This window comes from Xenopus laevis, chromosome 4L, assembly GCF_017654675.1.
Source record: "Xenopus laevis strain J_2021 chromosome 4L, Xenopus_laevis_v10.1, whole genome shotgun sequence".
Taxonomy (NCBI): Eukaryota; Metazoa; Chordata; class Amphibia; order Anura; family Pipidae; genus Xenopus; species Xenopus laevis.
The window spans coordinates 136,373,521-136,395,749 of record NC_054377.1 but is presented as its reverse complement, the minus strand read 5'-3'; the positions used below and the strand labels follow the sequence as shown (position 1 = coordinate 136,395,749).

Sequence of the window (22,229 nt, the reverse complement as noted above, 5' to 3'; positions counted from 1 at the left end):
GCACATATAAAAATTGACACTTGTTACGTGTCAAAACTATTTTGACGTCCATTGAATTTGTTTCGCAAATTTTTCACCCATCGCTAATCATACCTTCTGCACTTCCCCAGATATGGTTGCCGTTGTTTAATTTGCACACTTTCATAAACGTTAGGTTAGAAGTACCGACAGCCATCTTTAATAAGGGAAAGCTTTAAATAAATGTGTGTGTATAGCTGTTTTTAAATGTAGGCAGCCCTCTCATATGTATATTTTATATGTACCCCATATTAAAGGTGGATGTGGGTACCCCTATATTTGACTAATATGTTCAGCTGCCTTTGAAATGCACATTATTCATTTGAGATCACTGTATATTATACATATCTGAGCAAAGGCAAAAGCTTTGAGCAATTTACAGAAGCCTTTGATTTCAGAAATAACTTTTTTAGCATGGGTGGTACCAGTGTTGGACTGGCCCATCGGGATACCAGGAAAACTCCCGGTTGGCCCAGGGGTCAGTGGGCCTCTTGCTTCTAATCATTTGGACTATTTCATGGTCATTCCCTATTTCTTTATGAGAACAAAGAGTCTTAAAAATGGAAGAATAGAGTATAGTATGTAGAGAAAAGAGACTAGGAGAATAAAGAGGTCGAGTGAGGAGAGGAGGTATAGTAGTTTGGAAAGTGGGCCCTCAGCCTAAGGTTTTCTGGTGGGCCCCTGGCATCCCAGTCCGACACTGCTCCTAACTTCCTGTATGCACTAGAAAATCTTAACCTACAAGGGAATATTGCAAAGAACTACTCTGTGTCTGTGTTTCCATCTGGTGTGTTCTGAGAGCAACTAGTTAATTCAGGGACATACTTACAGTATTATGGTGGCTTGAAAGTGGCCCAAGGATTAAGGTGTCAGATGTATAGATAGATAGATAGATAGATAGATAGTTCATAGAGGAATAGATTAATAGATAGATAGATGATAGACAGATTGATAGATAGTAATGATGTGTGGGTCAGGGATTTCCTGACCCGCACTCGACCCTAACCCGCCCTGCTCCAGCCCGCGCCCACCTGCACCCACGCTTCCGGGGTCCTTTTATAGACCCGGCCCGCCGATTACATCACAATGACATCACAAAAGGGGCGGGGTGAGCAGAGGCAAGACCATAAAAGCTGAACCGGAAGTCGGAAGCCGGCATTAGAAGGTGAGCAGTGCGAGGTCGACCCGAACCCGCCCGCGGGTATCGGGTCAGCCCGCACATCACTAATAGATATACAGATAGATGATAAATAGATAGATTGATTGTACATACTGTAGATGAATAAATAGATAGATGATAGTCTGTCAGACAGACAGATGGATATTACATAGATGGATGTTTTATAGATAAATAGATAGACAGACAGACTGATCGATAGATAGATAAATAGATGGATAGATATGATTAGATAGATATACATTTGGTTGTGAACCAACTATTAATGTCATTTTCAGTTTGATCAGTACCCTTCAAGCAAGAGGTAAACAACATTTGGTGCTCCAGCTTTTGCAGAACTACAACTCCCAGCAGCTAAGCTTTTCCAGGAGTAGCAGTTTAGACTTAACAGCTGGTGTTTTGAAGGCTGCTTGGCTCTGCTTTAAGGAATCCCAGGGAGAAAAGGAATTTGCTAATTATACTGAAAAGTGCAAAAATCAGAGATGATTAATGGCTTTAACAACGTGTTTGCAGTTAGCAAGATATATGAATCTATATGTATCTGGTAGCTATCATGTAGTAGGAAAGAAGAGTATTATTCTGGGGAGCCTTTATTCTTATCTGGGTGTAGTGAACCAGCGGCAAACTGTCAGCTGTCATTTCCATGCTCAACTCTGTTCTAGCTTTTCCATTATTCATAAACATAAAAAGGCCTGGCAATGCTTTGCTAATGCTCTCACCTAAGACTCATAAACTCTGATGGGAAAAAGAAGTCCCATGTTACCTTTTAAAAGATGTAATATGTGCTTTTGTGCCTTTAATGTTTTCATCCGACCGCAGAACTTATTTCATAGTAGGGTTTTCTAAGGGTTAATTACAGCCCCAGGGCACAAAATGTCCCTTTCCATATAATAGGTGTAGGTACTCTGGCTGGAAGATTATTATTCCGGATTTGTTTTTCATATCCTTAAACTAGGGGATACTGGTAACAAAGTCATAAAATCACAGAAGATCCGTCTTGACATTCTGCACTTCAGAATCACATCTGTAAATGTTAGAGGCAAAGGCCTTCTTGAAATCTGTCCAAAATGTGTCCTTGGTTAGCCTGTCATCTCTTGGAGAATAAGCCTCTAGCTTTGAAAGGGGAATTAAGAAATATAGTTTAGTTAGATGGGTTTATGATCTGCTGTATATGTTTCACCTTATTAATAGGCAGAGAGAGGGCATGGAGGGGTACAGGAATGGTTCCCTACTTTTGGGGGCTGCACAGAGAAGCAGATGTAAGAATGAGGGTAGTAAAGAAGTTCAATGGCTTCTGGAAAAACTGTATCCCCATATATCTTTATTGTACAGATGCTGTAAACCCTAACAGAAAATTTGGAATAAGCCAACTTTAATTCAAAGTAGGGATGTACCGGATCCAAGATTTGGTTCGGGATTCAGCCAAGATTTGGCATTTTTCGTGTTTGGCCGAACTGAGTCCGAATCCAAAAAATCACCTGACCTTTTCATCACACAAACATGGAATTGAAAAATTTCTTAAGGGGATCCTGTCATCGGAAAACATGTTTTTTTTTCAAAACGCATCAGTTAATAGTGCTACTCCAGCAGAATTCTGCACTGAAATCCATTTGGGGCTAGACATTTTGTCAATTTCCCAGCTGCCCCTGGTCATGTGACTTGTGCCTGCACTTTAGGAGAGAAATGCTTTCTGGCAGGCTGCTGTTTTTCCTTCTCAATGTAACTGAATGTGTCTCAGTGGGACATGGGTTTTTACTATTGAGTGTTGTTCTTAGATCTACCAGGCAGCTGTTATCTTTTGTTAGGGAGCTGTTATCTGATTACCTTCCCATTGTTCTTTTGTTAGGCTGCTGGGGGGGGGGTGATATCACTCTAACTTGCAGTACAGCAGTAAAGAGTGATTGAAGTTTATCAGAGCACAAGTCACATGACTTGGGGCAGCTGGGGAATTGACAATATGTCTAGCCCCATGTCAGATTTCAAAATTGAATATAAAAAAATCTGTTTGCTCTTTTGAGAAATGGATTTCAGTGCAGAATTCAGCTGGAGCAGCACTACTAACTGATTCATTTTGAAAAAAATGTTTTTTCCCATGACATTATCCCTTTAACCACATGCTGTGGGTGTGGTTCTCTTTCCCACTGTCCCCCCTAATTTATATATGCAAATTAGGTTTCAGATTCGGTTAGGGTTTCGGCCACTAGTGAACAGATACTGCCTAATCCTAAAATTGTGGATTCGGTGCATCCCTAATTCAAAGTGGCTTTCTAAAATACGTTTACACATATCCATTGTTTTTAAAGTTATTTGTAAATGTAATTGCTATTGTAAGCAGTATTTATTCATCTTTTGCTATTTATTAGTGGTTCTGACTACATGTATAGGTATTGAATCCGTTTTCCGGAAACCTGCTATCCAGAAAGCTCCGAATTACAGAAATTACATCTCCCGTAAACTCCATTTTATCTAAATAATCCAAATTTTTAAAATCTATTTCCTTTCTTTCTGTAATAATAAAACAGTAGCTTGTACTTGATCCCAACTAAGATATAATTAATCCTTATTGGAAGCAAAACCAGCCTATTTTTATTATGTTTATTTTAAAGTAGACTTAAGTTATGAAGATCCAAATTATGGAAAGGTCCATTATCCGGGAAACCCCAGGTCCTGAGCATTCTGGATAACAGGTCCTATACCTGTACCATCAATAAAATGTAGCAATAGTCAGCTCCCCTTAATCCAAGACTCCAGTTTCCATAATGATCTGTATTAGTGATGTGCGGGCCGACCCGAGGCCCGCGCGGGTTTACTTGTGGGTCGGGCGGGTTCGGGCCAACCCCTGGATAAAATGCGCAGGCGGGTGCAGGTCGAGCTCTTCTCCTGCTCTCTCTCCCCGCGACCTAGTACTGCGACCTAGTACTGCCGGCTTCCGACGCCGGAATTTATAGACTTCCGCCTGCCCCGCCCCTTTTGTGACATCACTGTGGGCGGGCGCGGGTCTATAAATAAAGGGGAGCAGCGGGCCAGGGTCGGGTGCTGGTAGGGAGCGGGCGGGTTAGGGTCGGGTGCGGGTCGACAAATTCTCGACCCGCACATCACTAATCTGCATGTTCTGGTATTCAAGGACGTATGAAAAAGAGAATTGTGCAACGTATTTGTTGAAGTAACTGATCCTTGCAACATTGTTTCATTGTACTGAGAACCAGCTGTGCAGGGAAGAACAAATGACATTCAATAGCAATTACATTTACAAAAAACATAATTATTTTTTTTTACAGTTTTCAATCAATGTATAAGTAACTGTTACCTAGAATTACATGTGTTTTCATTGTGAAAAATTGAATATTTTGGTTAATGTTACCTTTACACACCGTGATGTATAAATATTCTACTATATTTCCCAGAAGCCACTGAACTTCTTTTTTTACACTCCTGCTGCCCCCAGCAATAAAAAAACCATTTCTGCACCGGGCTCACTCCCCTCTATCTATTAATAATTTGAAATATGCACCCAACTAACGAAGGGATGTTTACTTCCCCTTTAAAAGTTATTGGCCTGTTGTGGTGCTTTAAGGGAAAATAACCTGAAGGTAAACCCGAGTTATAAATGACATGTAGTTTTTACTTTAATTAAAGTTGCTGGAGCTGCACTGATTGCAGACTGTTTGCATTTCATTTAGGCACAATTATTTTGCAGTCAGTACAGCCCCATTCACTGCCGTGCCCATGATATTCACACAGTCTCGTAGCTGTAATATAGTGTGTGACTGCAGAATAGGAACAGCTCATATATGAAGAATGTAGCCCCTGCTAGATTCCTGCGCGGAACCAATTTCTAAGACCCAAACCCGCATATTTAGCCACTTTGATCCGCTACCCGAACCGGACCTGCAACTGCCTTATCCACAACCCGACCCGCAACTGCCGAACCCCATCAAACAGGAAGTGATGGCGTCACAAACCGGAAATGACGGGAGGACAGAAACAAGTTTCGGAAAAATTTGAAAGGAGTAAAATATAGACAATATTACACAAGATAAGACAATTAGATGAGACCCACAACCTGACCCGCGACCCGCAATTACAGGGTCTTACAGGCTCCATATATGTAGCCAGAGGGCATAATTTCAGCTTAACCTCTAAGTATGAGCCCAGTTCTGCCTAATAGTGCTCAGAACAAATCACAAGGGCAGCAGGCATGATGGGAGAAAATATGGTGCTTTTTGTTCCAATAATGATGCCCCAATAACTAGGGTTGCACCCAAACCAGGATTCAGCAGGATTCGGATTTGGTCGAATCCTTCAGCCCGGCCGAACTGAATCCTAATTTGCATATGGAAATTAGGGGCGGGGAGCAGTGTCGAATTAGCCCACCAGGATAGCAGGAAAATTCCCGGGGAACCCAGCTGTCAGTGGGCCCTTTTGCTTCTAAACATTTGGCCTATTTCATGGTCATTCCCTATTTCTTGGGTTAAAATGTGTCATAATAAAAGAATATAGTAAGTAGATATAAAAGAGGTTGAGTGAGGAGAGGAGTAATAATAGTTTAGAAAGTAGCCACAGTTTAAGGTTTTCTGGTGGACCCCTGGCATCCCAGTCCGACACTGGCGGGGAGGGAATTCGCGTGACGGAAGTAAAAAATGCATATGCAAATTAGGATTCGGTTGGGTATTCGGCCGAATCTTTCCACCAAAATAGTGGATTTGGTGCATCCCTACTAATAACCCATTGGCACCTGCAGGGCACTAAATGAAACTACTTACAGTGGTGGTTCACCTTTAAGTTAATTTTTAGTATGTTATAGAATGGCCAACACTAAGCAACATTTCAATTGGCCATCATTATTTATTTTTAATGGTTTATTGGTTGTTTTTTTTTCAGATTTTTTTCCAGCTTTCGAATCTAAAAACAAAAGCTCTGTAAGGCCACAAATGTATTGTAAGTGGTACCTTTTATTACTCTTCTTTCTGCTCAGACTCTCTCCTATTCTTATTCCAATCTGTTATTGAAATCAATGCATGGTTGCTAGGGTAATTTGGACCTTAGCAACTAGATGGCTGAAATTGCAAACTGGAGAGCTGCTGAATAAAAAGCTAAATAAGTAAAAAAAAAAACACGAATAATAAATGAAAACCAATTGCAAATTGTCTCAGAATATCACTCTCTACAATATCATACTAAAAGCTAATTTAAATGTGACAATGAGTTTAATTGATCTTCACTTGCCTTATCTCACCTTTAAATGTCGAAGGTGAACAACCCCTTTAAAGCCCATCTCAGATAGAATCAAACACACCTTTTCCTCGCGAGGCAACTTCGGGCGACTTTGTAAAACTAATCGGAAAACTAATCGATCCATCCCGCCGGCGATTTACATTCTAGTCGGCTGGAGGCAGTTCAGGGAGATTAGTTGCCCCTAAGAAGAGGAGATTTGTCACCAGGCGACTAATCTCCCCGAATCTGAGCATTTGCCCCGATCCTTAACAAGGAAAGCAACAAAATATAGAAACAAGTCTTACTGTATTACACCAAAACGAATAGGCAGTAAAGGAAAAACAGAGAACCCTTCAGCACCACACATGGGGGTGGATTAACTAAATACAAGTAGTAGGAGCAGTAACCCATAGCAACCAAAAGGATTTTTTTTTCTTATGGCAGTTGACTGATCCGAGTGAGATCTCATGGGACCTCGGCTGCACGGCCTTGATGCAAAAAAGGATTTTTATTTATTTTCCATCCATTTATAATTAACATTTTTTATTCAGTAGCTCTACATTGTGCCATTTACACTACTATCAGGTTGTTGTTCTCAGCGTCCCTAATAACTCGCCATGAATGCCAGACTAAGGGAGAGTGCCTGAATTAGTGATTTAAAAAAAAATGAACGAATTAATGTTTTACAACCAGCCTACTTTCTTATTGTTGGGGTCAGTGACCCCTAGCAACCAGAAGGAGTTGCAATATTGAAAAGAGAATAAGCAGGAAGCTAATTTCTAATGAGGAGCGGTCCCTAAGCGATTACGTTATTATAACATACGAAATTCATTCATGTGAACGTCCCCTGTAATTGCAATTTTGTCATTTTCAGCAACGTCTTCCAGCAATTCCTTGTGTACATGAGGCCCGGCAGTGCCGGCAGATTGGTAGTAGCTTTCCCTCTTGCAGCTGAGATAGGATTTGCTGCCTCCGTGCCCTAAGGATATGTGCGCCTATGTTAGAAAATGACACTGCCTTTCTCGGATGCAAAATCCATTTCCAGGAGAAACTTGTAAATTATAATCAGCTCGGCCCATTCATTAACCTCAACACCTGATCCCGAACTGGCCTCATCTAGTGAAGTGCATTAGAGATGGAGTGCTAGCTGAGTTACCCACAGGGCTTATTTCCTAACGTTAGGGACAAAAAGAGGCTCAGAACTGCACCCATGCAATTGCCATACAGAAACAAGCTACAGTAGAACCCCCATTTTTCGTTTTTTCAGGGGACCAAAAAAAAATTGGTGTAAAATCCAGGAAAATGTCAAATCAGGGAAATGTATTATGCATAATATATAGGTGGGACCAAAAAACAACAATGTAAAATGAGGAAATACTTAGAATCCGAGGATGTAAATTAAAGGGATCCTGTCATCGGAAAACATGTTTTTTTTCAAAACGCACCAGTTAATAGTGCTACTCCAGCAGAATTCTGCACTGAAATCGATTTCTCAAAAGAGCAAACAGATTTTTTTATATTCAATTTTGAAATCTGACATGGGGCTAGACAAGTTGTCAATTTCCCAGCTGCCCCTGGTCATGTGACTTGTGCCTGCACTTTAGGAGAGAAATGCTTTCTGGCAGGCTGCTGTTTTTCCTTCTCAATGTAACTGAATGTGTCTCAGTGGGACATGGGATTTTACTATTGAGTGCTGTTCTTAGATCTACCAGGCAGCTGTTATCTTGTGTTAGGGAGCTGTTATCTGGTTACCTTCCCATTGTTCTTTTGTTTGGCTGCTGGGGGGGAAAGGGAGGGGGGTGATATCACCCCAACTTGCAGTACAGCAGTAAAGAGTGATTGAAGTTTATCAGAGCACAAGTCACATGACTTGGGGCAGCTGGGAAATTGATAATATGTCTAGCCCCATGTCAGATTTCAAAATTGAATATAAAAAAATTTGTTTGCTCTTTTGAGAAATGGATTTCAGCGCAGAATTCTGCTGGAGCAGCACTATGGACCGATTTATTTTGAAAAAAAAAAAATGTTTTTTCCCATGACAGTATCCCTTTAAGGTTGCACTGTGTACTAGCGGTAGTTAGTCGTTTGCACCTACTTTTGTGCTTGAGGTGCAAGACATCAGGCTCACTTACCAAAGTAGAGGAAGGGTGCACTCTTTCCCACCACGAGTAGCTGTGTATTCAAGTTCTTGTGCTCCAGAATGTAGTGTAAAGACTTTTGCCCTGGCCTTGAATATGCAAGTACAAGACTCCCTTTGTTCATTGTATCAATTCTGCATCAGTCGATTGGACAAATTACACAATATGTCACAATTTGGCATGCAGCTGTATTAGATACACTTTTAGGTCAGCTTTGTAAGGTTGTCCCTTACCCTAAGGCTCAGAAACATTCGCATGGAACAAACCCAGGGGACAAACTGGTGATCCATATCAACCAATTAGAACTTTGCTTACAGTAGACTTGTTGCAGCTGACAGTTAAGAGCCACTTACTGATTGGCTGCTACTTTTTACTGCTTATCATATAAAAACATCTGATGTGAACGCCTTCATTTATTTCAGTGCTTTTATTGGTTGTTGTGATTGGTGGCAGCAACACAAGGATTAATATCAGGGAGATGTACAGGTATGGGACCTGTTATCCAGAATGCTTTATCCATATCTTTAGTCTGCTAAAAAAAACATTTAAACATTAAATAAACCCAATAAGATCTTAGCTGGGATCAAGTACAGGGTACAGTTTTATTATTACAGAGAAAAATATTTTTTTTAAAATGTGAATTATTTGATTAAAATTGAGGCTATGGGAGACGGCATCCCCTTTAATTGCAGCTTTCTGGATAACAGCGCCCAATACCTGTACAGGTACCTGGGACCTGGGGTTTTCCGGATAATGAATCTTTCCGTAATTTGGATCTTCATTACTTAAGTCTACTAGAAATACATTTAAACATTAAATAAACCCAATAGGCTGGTATTGCTTCCAATAAGGATTAATTATATAGTATCTTAGTTTGGAAGTACAAGGTACTGTTTTATTATTACAGAGAAAATGGAAATCATTTCTCATAATTTGGATTATTTGGATAAAATGGAGTCTATGGGAGACGGACTTTGTGTAATTCGGAGTTTATCTGTCTATCTATAAATCATGTACATGGGGTGGGTTTTGCTCAGGTGACCAGATCATTTGCGAACTCAGAGGCAATTCTTAAAAAAGCAATTAGCACGACTGATCTGATTGGATTTAAGGAAAATGCAATCACTGCAGCCGAGTAAATTGTGTTTTTTTTTTGGCAACGTATCCCTGATTGCTCAGATGATGTGATCACCTTGCAAAAATAGAAATAGACTCTGCCTGTTAGGAGGAATATACTCTCCCTGTTGAGACGGGAAGGAATGTGTGTTGTTTAGCGTGGAGAGAGCGCGAGAGAGAGAGAGAGAGAGGTTAAATGTTAAGATCGGTAAGAGGAAGGAAAGCTTAGAAAGAGAAAGGGGAGGGAGGGTCAAGAGTAAGAAGAAAGAGAGGAGGGGTTTAACCCCTGGGCAGCAGACAGAGTTCCTCCTCCAAAGCTTCTGCTTCACCTCTTCCTCAGATTTTCATTCCTTCTCTTGTCCTTTCTGTCTTCTTCTCTTTCTCTGCTCCATATGAAGCAATATCTTTTCTCCTTCTGCATTATTATTTCCTCACTTCTTTTCCCTTTGTTTCATTGCCTTTAGCACTTTCCTTAAAGGGGTAGTTCACCTTCAAACAACTAGTTGTTTTCAGGTAGATCACCGGAAATAATGACTTTTTCCAATCACTTTACTGTCACCGTTTTTTTAATATTGAAGTGTAAAGTGTCATTTTTCACCTTCTAAATCAGCTCTGGGAAGGGGGGGTCGCCGACCCTGTAAGCTGTTTTAAATTGATACATTTAATTGATACATTTCTTATGTTTGAGCAGAATCTCTGAGTTTCATTACAGGCAGGTGTTAGACTTGATACAATAGTTGCTAATACTCCAGAGATGCTGCTGAGAAATGGATCAACTCAATGTTGCAAAATTGTAACCGTTTAGAGTCTGCACCTGAATTACTGAGCTGCCAGACTCAAACACCAGAAACACGAACATTCAACTTAAAACTTAGATTTTGGAAAATCAGTAAAAAAACAAATAATGGAAGGTAATTTAAAAAAGTCTTTATTTCTGGGGAACAATCGAAAAACAACTAAACTGAAAAAAGTGTTTGGAAGGTGAACAACCCCGTTAAGTCTCATCCTTCTCTCTTATCCCCATATATGTTTGTCTCTCCATGTCCCATGTACTTCTCTTTACTGTATTCTGCCCTCCAGTCGCCAACCATCACTTGTTTTTTAGTTGCTGATTGTTTTTGTTTCTATCAGGGAAACCATGTAATAACCAATTGGTCCCCAAACATTTCTGAAACAAGTGTAAAGTTGAAGGGCATCGATCACATAAAAATGATTATGCCAACAGAGCCATCACTTCAGAGAGCGGAAACAAAAATTTCCACTATTGACAATTCCGGCCATAATTACAGATTAAAACAAGCATAAAAAAAAAAATAACAGATTTAATTTACTAAATACAGAACAAATGTCTTATGAAGAGCAATTACATAACAAATATTAAATAAACCCAAAGACATTTGCTACTTTATCTCATATCGTAGAAAACAAAAATAAACTTTCTCTATAAAGGTAACAGTTATGGGCAGATTTATCAACGGTCGAATTTTGAATCCATGCACATTTTTTTTTACTCTAATATATTTGAATATCACAACTCGAATGGGTTATTTCAGAAAAAATCCAAACGTGGAATATTCGTTCTAATGGGATCGATCTGAAATTCGATTCGTATGTCAAATGTCAGGAAGGCTATTAACTAAGGATGCACCGAACGCCTTTTTCAGTAGGATTCAGATTTGGCCGAACATGACAGGTTTTAGGTGGCGAATATTCAAATTAGGTCTGTTTCCGTGGTCGATAAATCTCACATTTTAATTTACATTCCAATAGGGGGATTCAAATTTGAATATGTGAATTTTGACACCACAACAAATTCTAATATGAATTCAAATTTACTATTCGACCCTTAATAAATCTGCCCCTTACTGTCCCTTGTGCTTTCCCTGTGAACCTTAAATGCTGATTAATTACCCAAAATTAGTAGCACCTGCACATCTGACTTTCTGAAGGGGTTAAGGGATTTGCCCTGAACATCTTCCCCTTCCTCGCTGTATCTCTTCATGTTTTTTCCCTTAATTTTCCTGAAAGCCTCCATCTTCTTCTGGGAAAATAATTTCTTCTCCTTTCAGCTCTCCCAGTTCCATCTCTGTGGAAATTCTCCACTTTCTCTTCTTGCCCTTATCTTCAGTTATTGCCCTTTCCTTGGGTTGTGGATTATTGGCTGAACTTTACTTCCCTTTAACTTCTTGTTGCCCTGTGCTGGGAGGGAGTTCTGCTGTTGGCAGCCATGTTGGGTTACAGCATATGCAAATGAACCACAGCCCAGCACACTCACTAAATGTATTTGTATGATGTTGCTCGATTAGCGTGTTCCTGATCCCATGTCACATGCATACACGTGCCCTTGTGTGACTGACCAAGATGAGGGCCAGAGTGCTTAATTGGGGGATTTTCATAGAAAAATACCATTGTTTCTCAATCTGGAATGTAGGCTCCTGCGCCTCTGGTTGGAGAAATATTTGTTTGATTATCAATGCTCTTTAATTCAGATATTGTACATGCATTAAACCAGAGTAAATCATAAAATTACAAATTTACAATTGTCTGAAAGCCATTTTGTTTTACATAACCCTAAAGCAATTTTTATTTAAATGCTAAAAAGATTGTAATAATGTACTGTAGCACTATCCATTAACTGGTCACACTCCAGCAAAATGTCCCAATAAATCACCTACTGTCTCCTGGACAGTCAGCCACATATTAATGCTCTTAAGTCACAAACCTGCACAAAGGACACTGATCTGATGTGTGGCTGGTGGCCAATAATATTTTGTGGAAAGTGCAGGCCAGTAAAGTATTCAGGTTGGCTAATGACCTGAACTAGGTCATTGGTTGGCCCTTTTTTGGTTAACCAGTTCATTTTGGTGTGCCCCTGTCCAGAGATGGATCAACAACCAGTGTCAGAAATTTAAAGGAGAAGGAAAGGTTAAAATTAAGTAAGCCTTATCAGAAAGGTCTATATAAATATACCAGTAAACCCTCAAAGTAATGCTGCTCTGAGTCCTCTGTCAAAAGAAACACTGAATTTCTTTCCTTCTATTGTGTACTCATGGGCTTCTGTATCAGACTTCCTGTTTTCAGCATAAACCTCCAGGGCAGGGCTTGAGCATGCTCAGTTTGCTCCTCTTCTCCCCTCCCTTCGCTGCTGTAATCTGAGCCCAGAGCTATGAATGAGTGGGGAGATTTAGGCAGGAAGTGATGTCACACCAAGCTAATATGGCAGCTGATATCATAACAGAATTTAAAGCTGCACAGTCCTATAATGTTTTAATAAATATATATTCTCATCGGATGAGTGGCAAAACCTCTCTCACCCTGTAACGGACTTGACCTGGGTGTAAAAACCCCAGGTCCGACACTTAAACGTAGAATTCAAATTGAAGTCACTGGTGGAAAATGGGAAAAACACTCACCCGTCGCCTATGATTACGTATCGCATAGATACGAAACGCGTCAGGACATTATGGTTTTAATGCATTTGAAATAAAAGTTGAATTTTACCTATCTGAAGTGGCGTCCGGAGTGCTTGCCGATCTCCTTATACTTGAAAGCTGATATCATAAACAAACTGATAATTTCTACAGCTTTTTACTCAAGTATGGTAAAACATTCTACAGAATAAATATAGCATTCTAGCTGGCACTATTGCAGCTAATCTATTGGCAATAAAATGCCTCCATAGCTTTCCTTCTCCTTTAAAAGCTGTATTGACTTTCAAGAGATGCTGGGAGTTGTAGTACAGCATCATCTGGAGGAGGAAATACTGATAGTCTCTTGTGCAGGGTAATCAGTGCACACAGGCAGCCATCATTAATATTGTACAAATGGGAGTCAATAAGAGGAGCGAGCGCAATGTGTGTGTGACAGCTCGGAGGCATGCGGACACTGGGAAATCTCCTGACAGATTGTGTGTGACTTGGCAAGTGTCTCTGAGTTATGGATCCTGCAAATACCAGAGACAGTGTGAAATACACGCAGTACTTGCCAACACTCTCCATTAAACAGGGAGACCTGTTACTAATTCATTGGACAAGGTTATACTCAAAACATACAACCCACACTGGTCCTGGTTCATAGAACTCCCTATCAAAGGGTTAAGTTAAATTTAAGTATGTTTTGGCTCATTCTAAGCAGCTTTTCCATTGGCTTTAATTTATTCTTTGTATATATTTTTTTTAATTATTTGCTCTTTCCAGCTTTCCAATGGGGTCACTGACCCCATCTAAAAACAAATGGTCTTTAAGGCAATTATAGGAAATATATTGATATTTTTTAATACTCGTGTTTCTATTTAGCAGCTCTCCTATTCATGTTCCAGTCTCTTATTCAAACCTGTGCATGGTTGCTAGGGTGATTAGGAACCTAGCAACCAGATTGCTGAAATTGCAACCTGGAGAACTGCTGAAAAAATTGCTCAAAAACAACAAATATAATAACAAAAACTATTGCAAATTGTCTCAGAATAGCACTCTCTACTTCATACTAAAACTAAATTTAAAGGTGAACAACCCCTGTAAAGGTGAATGCTGATTTGCCAATCAGCCAACAGATATCTGCACTTTCAATAGCTCTGGTGCCCACTATTCATAGCACTGGCCATAGGATTTTGACCCCTCACGACAGCAACACAGCTTGGTGTCCATATGGCTGCTGTGCCTTTTCTTACGACTTGCATGCCTTTGAAGTTAGGGGCCCAAAAATGGAACCTTAAAGGAGGGGTTCACCTTTAATTACATTTTTAGTATGTTATAGAATGGATAATTCTAAGCAATTTAAATTGGTTTTCAATATTTATTTTGTATAGATTTTTAACTACAGTACAGTATTTGCCTTCTTCTTCTGACTATTTCCAGCCTTCAAATGGAGGTCACTAGTTGGGGGTCAGTGACCCCATCTATAAACAAATTTTCTGTAAGGCTACAAATGTATTGTTGTTGCTACTTTTTATTACTTTTTAATACTCCTCTTTCTATTCAGGCCTCTGCTATTCATATTCCAGTCTCTTATTCAAATCAGTGCATGGTTGCTACTAGGGATGCACCGAATCCACTTTTTTGGATTCGGCCGAACCCCCGAATCCTTCGTGAAAGATTCGGCCGAATACCGAACCGAATCCAAACCCTAATTTGCGTATGCAAATTAGGGGTGGGAAGGGGAATTTTTTTTTACTCCCTTGTTTTGTGACAAAAAGTCACTCAATTTCCCTCCTACCCCTAATTTGCATATGCAAATTAGGATTCGGTTCGGCCAGGCAGAAGGATTCTGCCGAATCCGAATCCTACTGAAAAAAGCCGAATCCTGGCCAAATCCCGAACCGAATCCTGGATTCGGTGCATCCCTAGTTGTTACGATAGTTTGGAGCCTAGCAACGAGATTGCTGAAATTGCAAACTGGAGACCTGCTGAGTAAAAAGATAAATAACTCAAAAACCAAAAATAATAAAAAAAAAAGTAAAACCAATTGCAAATTGTCTTAGAATAGTCTTAGAATATAATCATACTAAAAGTTAACTTAAAGGCGAACAACCACTTTAATGTGTAGAGACCTTTGCTCCAGACAGTTGCAGATAGTACATTTGGAATTACAAGGGGCAAACAGTGGCTGCAGGAAGCAGTACAGTTCTTTTAATATCTTAGCCTAGTCTAGCAGTTCATTGTCAGAAGTTGGATTCATTTAACTCTGCGGGGAAGACAAGAAATAGAGAAGGCACACATGGAACATGGAACAGATGACATCTTCAAAGGGAGATGCTTTATTTAGGATATCCTCTCCCAGGAAGTCTTGTATAAGCCCGTCTACATCAAACAGACGTGAGCGCTTCTCTGAGACAGATAATGAGATATTGTGGAGGGCGAGGGAGGTGCAGGAGAGGGTGTGAAGCCCTACAGCGAGGGAACCCGAGCCTGACCTACTTTAATAAGTTTCTTTGTAGCTTCGATACCAAGTTTGTTAAAGTAAAAAATATTTGGTTATTCTCCTTAAAGTGGACCTGTCACCCAGACACAAACATCTTTATAGTAAAAGTCCTTTTTAAATTAAACATGAAATCCAATTTCTATTTTTTATTAAAGCATTCATAGCTGCTGTAAGCTCATTTAAAAATCTCAGCTGTCAATCAAATATTGTCTGCCCCACCTATCTCGGGGCACCCGGCAGGGCTGTCCGCTTTCCCCGCTCCTTTTTGCTCTGGCCATTGAGCCTTTGGCCATTGAGATTCGGCATTCTCCCCTAGTGAGAGGACTTCTCTATAAAACAGTTGAGGAAAAAATTTCAATGTATGCAGACGATACACTACTCTATCTCGCTGACCACCGCACCTCTTTGCAGTCCTCATTGGGTATTGTCAAGCGATTTGGGAACTTTTCAGGCCTCCAAATAAATTGGGATAAGTCAGTGATTTTTCTTTTGGACGATCTAACCCCAGATATGTTAGACCCTCACTGTGAACTGCAAATTGTCAACTCTTTCAAAACTTAGGCTTACACATTCATAGACATCCGTCTACATTTCTCTTGCACAATCTCCAGCCACTTTTAAACAAATTCAAAATGACCTTGGATCAATGGACAAACCTACCTCTCACTCTCATCGGCAGAATTAATATCTGCAAGATGGTTTTCCTGCCGAAATTTTTGTATATTCTGGGCAACACACCATGTCATATTCCAAAGAAAACCTTACTAGATATCGATCGTATCCAATCCACATTCATTTGGGGGAACAAAACCCCGACACTCTCCCGTGCTACTTTGAATGCCTTGCCTGAACATCTAGGCCTAGCATCCCCTAACTATGAGTTATACTACTTAGCTTCGCAGAGTACTCACGTAGCTAATTGGTGGTGCTTCGACTCTGGAAGCTCTTTACCTTACCTCCATAGAAAGTCTTAAGAATGCCTTATATAGGAGCAGGAAGGATATAAGCCCTCTACCACCGGTACTTGACGCCACTAAGAGAGCTTGGGATGCCATGTTACACCTAACGGATAAAACGGGGTGCATTTCTCCGGAAATGCCATTGTGGGGCAATAGCAATCTAGTGCATTTTTCTACTTTTACGGAGGCAGGGACATGGGCTAGACTTGGAGTAAAACGTATTAGGCACCTGTACACCAACAATGCTTTGCATACTCTTCCCCTCCTGCAACAGGTCACCTCCCGTCCCAACCTCTCTGAGTTTAGGTACCTGCAGATAGCACATTTATGTACTACCCAATTCCCCACGCCCCCACTTGTGCAGCATACTGACATAGAGGACCTGATATCTCGCCCGCTTATGACGAAGCTCCTTTCGAAGACATACAAATTGCTTCTGACTCGGAAATATGACGCACAACCTAGGGTTAAATATAAGTGGGAAGCCAGTGGGATTCAGCTAGTTCAGGATGACTGGGACGAAATTATTGAATCTTTGTACAAACCTCTTGTCAGCACTAGGGATAAACTTGTTCAGTTTAAAATTATGCATCAGACTTACCTTACCCCACAAAAACTGCATGTTATGGGTAAACGTGATCGACCTCATTGTCTGAGATGTAGTGAACAGCTAGCCGACTTTATTCATATGATGTGGCACTGCCCAGTTGTGCAAAGGTTCTGGCACCAGGTTACTCAATTTATGGGAACTGAACTAGCCTTGCCCCAGGTACTTAACCCTGCCACTTGTTTGTTGGGATTGGTAGATTCCATGGTACCCAGAGCCCGAACCAGAACCTTAATGAGACTGCTCTTGTTCTACTGGAAAAAGACTATTGCTCTACACTGGATGGGACCTTCACCCCCGACTTTGCGGCACTGGATTGCTCTTGTTAATTCTCAACTGGAACTTTACAAACTTACTTATGTGGCAAGAGGGTGTCCAGGGAAATTCGAAGACGTCTGGTCTCCATGGACTGAATCTCTTGCGACTTCGCTATAATTGTCACTTATTCCTCCAGCCACCTTATTGCTGTCTATTGTTTTCTTTCCTTCTTTCCTATCCTCTAATTTTTTTTGTTGTTGAAAATCAATAAAAAGCATTCTTTAAAAAAAATATATTGTCTGCCCCTCCTCTATACCCTGGGCATAGAGGCGGGGCAGACAATTACTTTCACTTTGCATTCAGCACTTCCTAGATGTCACTGCTCTCCCCACATTCCCCCAGTTCTCTTCACCATTTAATTGTGTAACCAGGACATGGGGATGGACATCAGGTCCCCCATTCTGGTGCACAAACAAGATTCTGAGATGATACAAGACTTGTCTTAATAACAGTGTCCACAAAATGGCTCCTGCCTGCTTGTTATAATTATGAATTTCCAGACTGAAGGAAACAAGATTCAAATAATTTATATTGTGTAATTAAAGTACATTTTGCTTGACTAATGTGATAAAATAGGATATGGAATAATTTTTTTGGGTGATGGGTCCCCTTTAATGAAGTCCACTTAATCATTGGCACAGAGGACGATTCTTGGGTATTATAGTGTCCAAATTCTTGAAATCACACACACTCCCACCTCCCAATGTGTTCAGTGGGATTCAAGTGAAAGTACCAGTGCATTTATAGTAGAGAAACACCTTAAAAAACACAATTGGAAATAGCAGAGGTGGATGCTTCACATTCATGCAAAAAGAAAGGGGCTTACAGATCAATCTAAATTAAAAGACAGATTGATAAGATTTACAAGAATTCTATTCATTCATATAATGAGTTCATAAATATGCAGTTCCATAAATTAGATCAGGAGTTTGCATATGGGCCGCTGCCACCTATTCTGCTGGTCCAAGGCAGGAGTGTAGGGCGTGTGGTGCTACTATAAGAGACATATGCCCCGTATGATAGCGTGAAACCCAATTTTTGAAACCCGAACCCAACCTGTACCCGCAACCCAAATTTTTACCCGCTTGGACCCGATGCCCGACCCGCAAGTGCCTTATCCGCAACCCGATCCGCGACCCGCTGACCATCAAGAAAACAGGGAGTTCTGACATTGTAAACCGGAAGCGACATCATTAGAAATAGGTGTAGTCAGGTTAAAGTTTTTAAAACATATGTAAAGGAGTAAAACTTGCTATTGGTAAGACCCTGAACCCGACCTGTGACCCGCAAAACCCGCAGAACCGCCAACCTGCTTCTATACCCGCACATGAATTTTCTATTTGGAACCCGCAAGATACCTGCTTTTTTTGCAGGTAATCCGGGGGTACCCGACACGCTGCAGGACTGTATGATTTAGCCCTTGGGTTGACATCATACTAGTTTACTGGATTCATGGTTGAAGGTGAAGTAAATTCCTTTGTTTAATAGGGCTTGTGCTAAACATACCTTTTGCCTATTGTTTTATTCATAAAAAAAAACAGTTTTGTGTAATTTCTTCAGCTAACAATGGGACAAACAGGGAAATGGAAGGTACTCCATGTTTGGTCCTTGCGAGGCAGATAAGTAGATTATGAGTATGCAACCACTTACCTTCACCCTTTGTTGTGAATGTTTTCTTAGCTGGAGTCCATTATGTACGGGGATTGACTGTGCACTGGTACCGGGAATGGGGTGACTACAGAAATGTCCTCTGGGCCCCACTGCATTTAAGGGGGACAGTAACACCCTTAGTTGAGTTTATGCCGAAGCCTTAGTTTTCCTGGCTCTTCTGTAATTGCCTCTGTGATAGAAGGAAAAATGTTTAAGCGATTAAGGGAAAGTCACGTTTATAAGTCAACTCTATTGGCTAGTTATTTCACTTATATAGTAAAATACCAGGAAGCTATTCTATCTCTTCAGATTTACATTACAAAGAAACCTAATCAAAGCTGCCATAGTGCTTAACTCAACCAATGAATTGCACTTTGTCCACCTGTATAAAACAGCACCATCATGAGTTTGCAGTGTTCAGACAATGTTCTGTGTTATATTTTGAACGATATACAAATGCTAGAAAATTACGGCAATAGTCTTTTTTTTTGTAGGTGTTAGGCATGATAATGAGCCAAAGCTGGCGTGAAATGCGCCCATTTATCTTAGAGTAAAAACACAAAAAAGTGAACAATGTGCTCCACTGCAGAGTAAAGTCTACAAAGAAGATTTCAAAATACTTCTATTTCAAATCATTTTGTAAATGAGCCATTTTTGAGAGAAGAAGCATTAAGCCGAGGATTGCTTCAGGACCAGCAGCACAGGGTTAATTACCAGCAGCACAGGGTTAATTACCTATGCAGGAGCATTCTCCAATCAGAAGCCTCCTACAATGACTGCTATCTTTTCTGGGGGGATGGAGTGGCATCACCAAGCACTTCCCCACAATGGTTGGGTGTCCCTGTCAATGGGATTGTTCATCTTTAAGTTAACCTTTAGTATGTTATAGAATGTCAGCTTTTCAGTTAGTCTTCATTTTTTTTTTTTTTTTAACTTATTAGGTTTCTGCTACCTCTTACAGGCTGTTAGATCACTGACCTCAGTAGCCAAAAAAAACTATTGTTCTGTGAGGCTTATCTTTATATTCACAATCTGTCCTATTCATTTAAGCCCTTGCCTGGCTGCTAGGGTACAATGGACCCTAGCAACCAGATAGCTGCTGAAAGTCCACCCTGGGTAACTGCTGAACAAAAAGTAAATTCAAAACTATGAAAAGTAAAAAATTAAAACCTTTTGTAAATTGTCTTAGGATATGAATATCTACATTATACTAGAAGTTAAGTTAAAGTTAAGCCACCCCTTTAATAGAGAGGCCTCCTGTGTTGGGAATTAAACACCTGAATGGGGTTTAAAGCCTTACAGGGAATATTTGGTCATTATAGGGTCACAGCAAGGTAAAAGCAGCTTCTCCATAGAGAATAAATGGTTCCAGGCTTGCTTTTTTTTTGTTTTTATGGGTCCTCATCCAGGGTCTTATTTATTTATCATATAAGCATTTGAGGACCTGTACCTAGGGTGGCAGCTTTATGGGGTTGGCAGATCCCGACTGAGATTGAAAGTAAGCTTTCAAATCTTACAGCAGCCCCTCTGGCATTTACCACTTGGGTACCAATCTGGTAAAAAAAAGTTTAATAATTAATAAAACAAGCCTGCCATTAAATATGTCCGGTAAAAATAGGTGGTGGAGCGGGGGGGGGGCAGGTGTAGGCAGCGTTGTCACCTGGTTTTGACCCAAGCAGCTCAGTATTTGGAAGGGCCGCCTGGTTCAAAATTGCCGGACTGGTTTTCCTGGAAAACCAAGCAAGATTCTCCTTGATTGATGCATTATAGCCCCACCCATGACGTCATGCTCCCTGCCCCTCTACATCACTCACCCAACCCTGTGATGTCACGACCCACCCCCTGACCAGATGCCACATACAGGAAAGGTGGAAACCCTAGGTGAAGGGGACACGTGTATCTGGTTCTGCACTTATACCCTTAATGGGACTGCACTAGGCAAATCCATTATGGAAAAGGACCTTGGAGTCCTTGTAGATAATAAACTTGGCTGTAGCAAGTAATGCCAGTCAGCAGCATCAAGGGCAAATAAGGTCTTGAGCTGTATTAAAAGGGGCATAGAGTCACGGGAGGAGGGGGTCATTCTTCCACTGTATAGAGCACTTGTAAGGCCCCATCTAGAATATGCCGTACAGTTTTGGTCTCCATCACTCAAACAGGACATTATTGTATTAGAGAGGGTACAGAGAAGGGCAACTAAGCTGGCCATAGACACAAAGATCAGATCGTACGAACCAAGGATTCGTATGATTTTTGGACGGTGTGTGGAGAGTCCCAACATTTTTCATCCAGCGGAGATCGGTCGTTTGGTTGATCGGACAGGTTAAAAAGATTTCGGCTGTGGGTAATATCTCTGCGTGTATTGCCGATCGTGCGATTTTCAGATGGAGACTGTCACCAGCTTTGGTCGGACATAACTTTCGTACGATTGCTGTCAGTGACAGAACATCGGCTGATCTGTTCTTATGTACTTTATTTGATCTGAATGGTTAGTGGCAGGTCGGGAGATGGGGAAGTCCGATCGTACGATGATTCGTGCAATCGGATCTTTGCGTCTGTGGCCAGCTTAAGCTGGTAAAAGGTATGGAAAATCTTAGCTATGAGGAAAGACTGGCCAAATTGGGGTTGTTCACGCTGGAGAAGAGGCGCTTAAGGGGAGATATGATAACTATGTATAAATATATAAGGGGATTATATAATAATCTCTCTAATGCTTTATTTACCAGTAAGTCTTTCCAGCTGACACAAGGTCACCCATTCAGATTAGAAGAAAAGAAGTTCCGGCTAAATATTCGGAAGGGGTTTGTTACAGTGAGAGCTGTGAAGATGTGGAATTGTCTCCCTGAATCAGTGGTACAGGCTGATACATTAGATAGATTTAAGAAGGGGTTGGATGGTGTTTAGCAAGAGAGGGAATACAGGGGTATGGGAGATAGCTCATAGTACAAGTTGATCCAGGGACTGGTCCCATTGCCATTTTGGAGTCAGGAAGAATTTTTCCCCCCTCTGAGGCAAATTGGCGAGGCTTCAGATGGGTTTTTTGCCTTCCTCTGGATCAACTGGCAGTTAGGCAGGTTAAAAAAATAAAATGTTTGAACTTGATGGACATGTGTCTT

At 40.7% G+C, this 22,229-nt stretch overlaps 1 protein-coding gene across 3 annotated transcripts in view; it reads left to right on the top strand.

Moving 5' to 3' along the window:
* Positions 1–22,229, top strand: part of LOC108714671 (cadherin EGF LAG seven-pass G-type receptor 3-like) — a 152,167-nt gene that overhangs the window by 5,309 nt on the left and 124,629 nt on the right. The window lies entirely within an intron of this gene.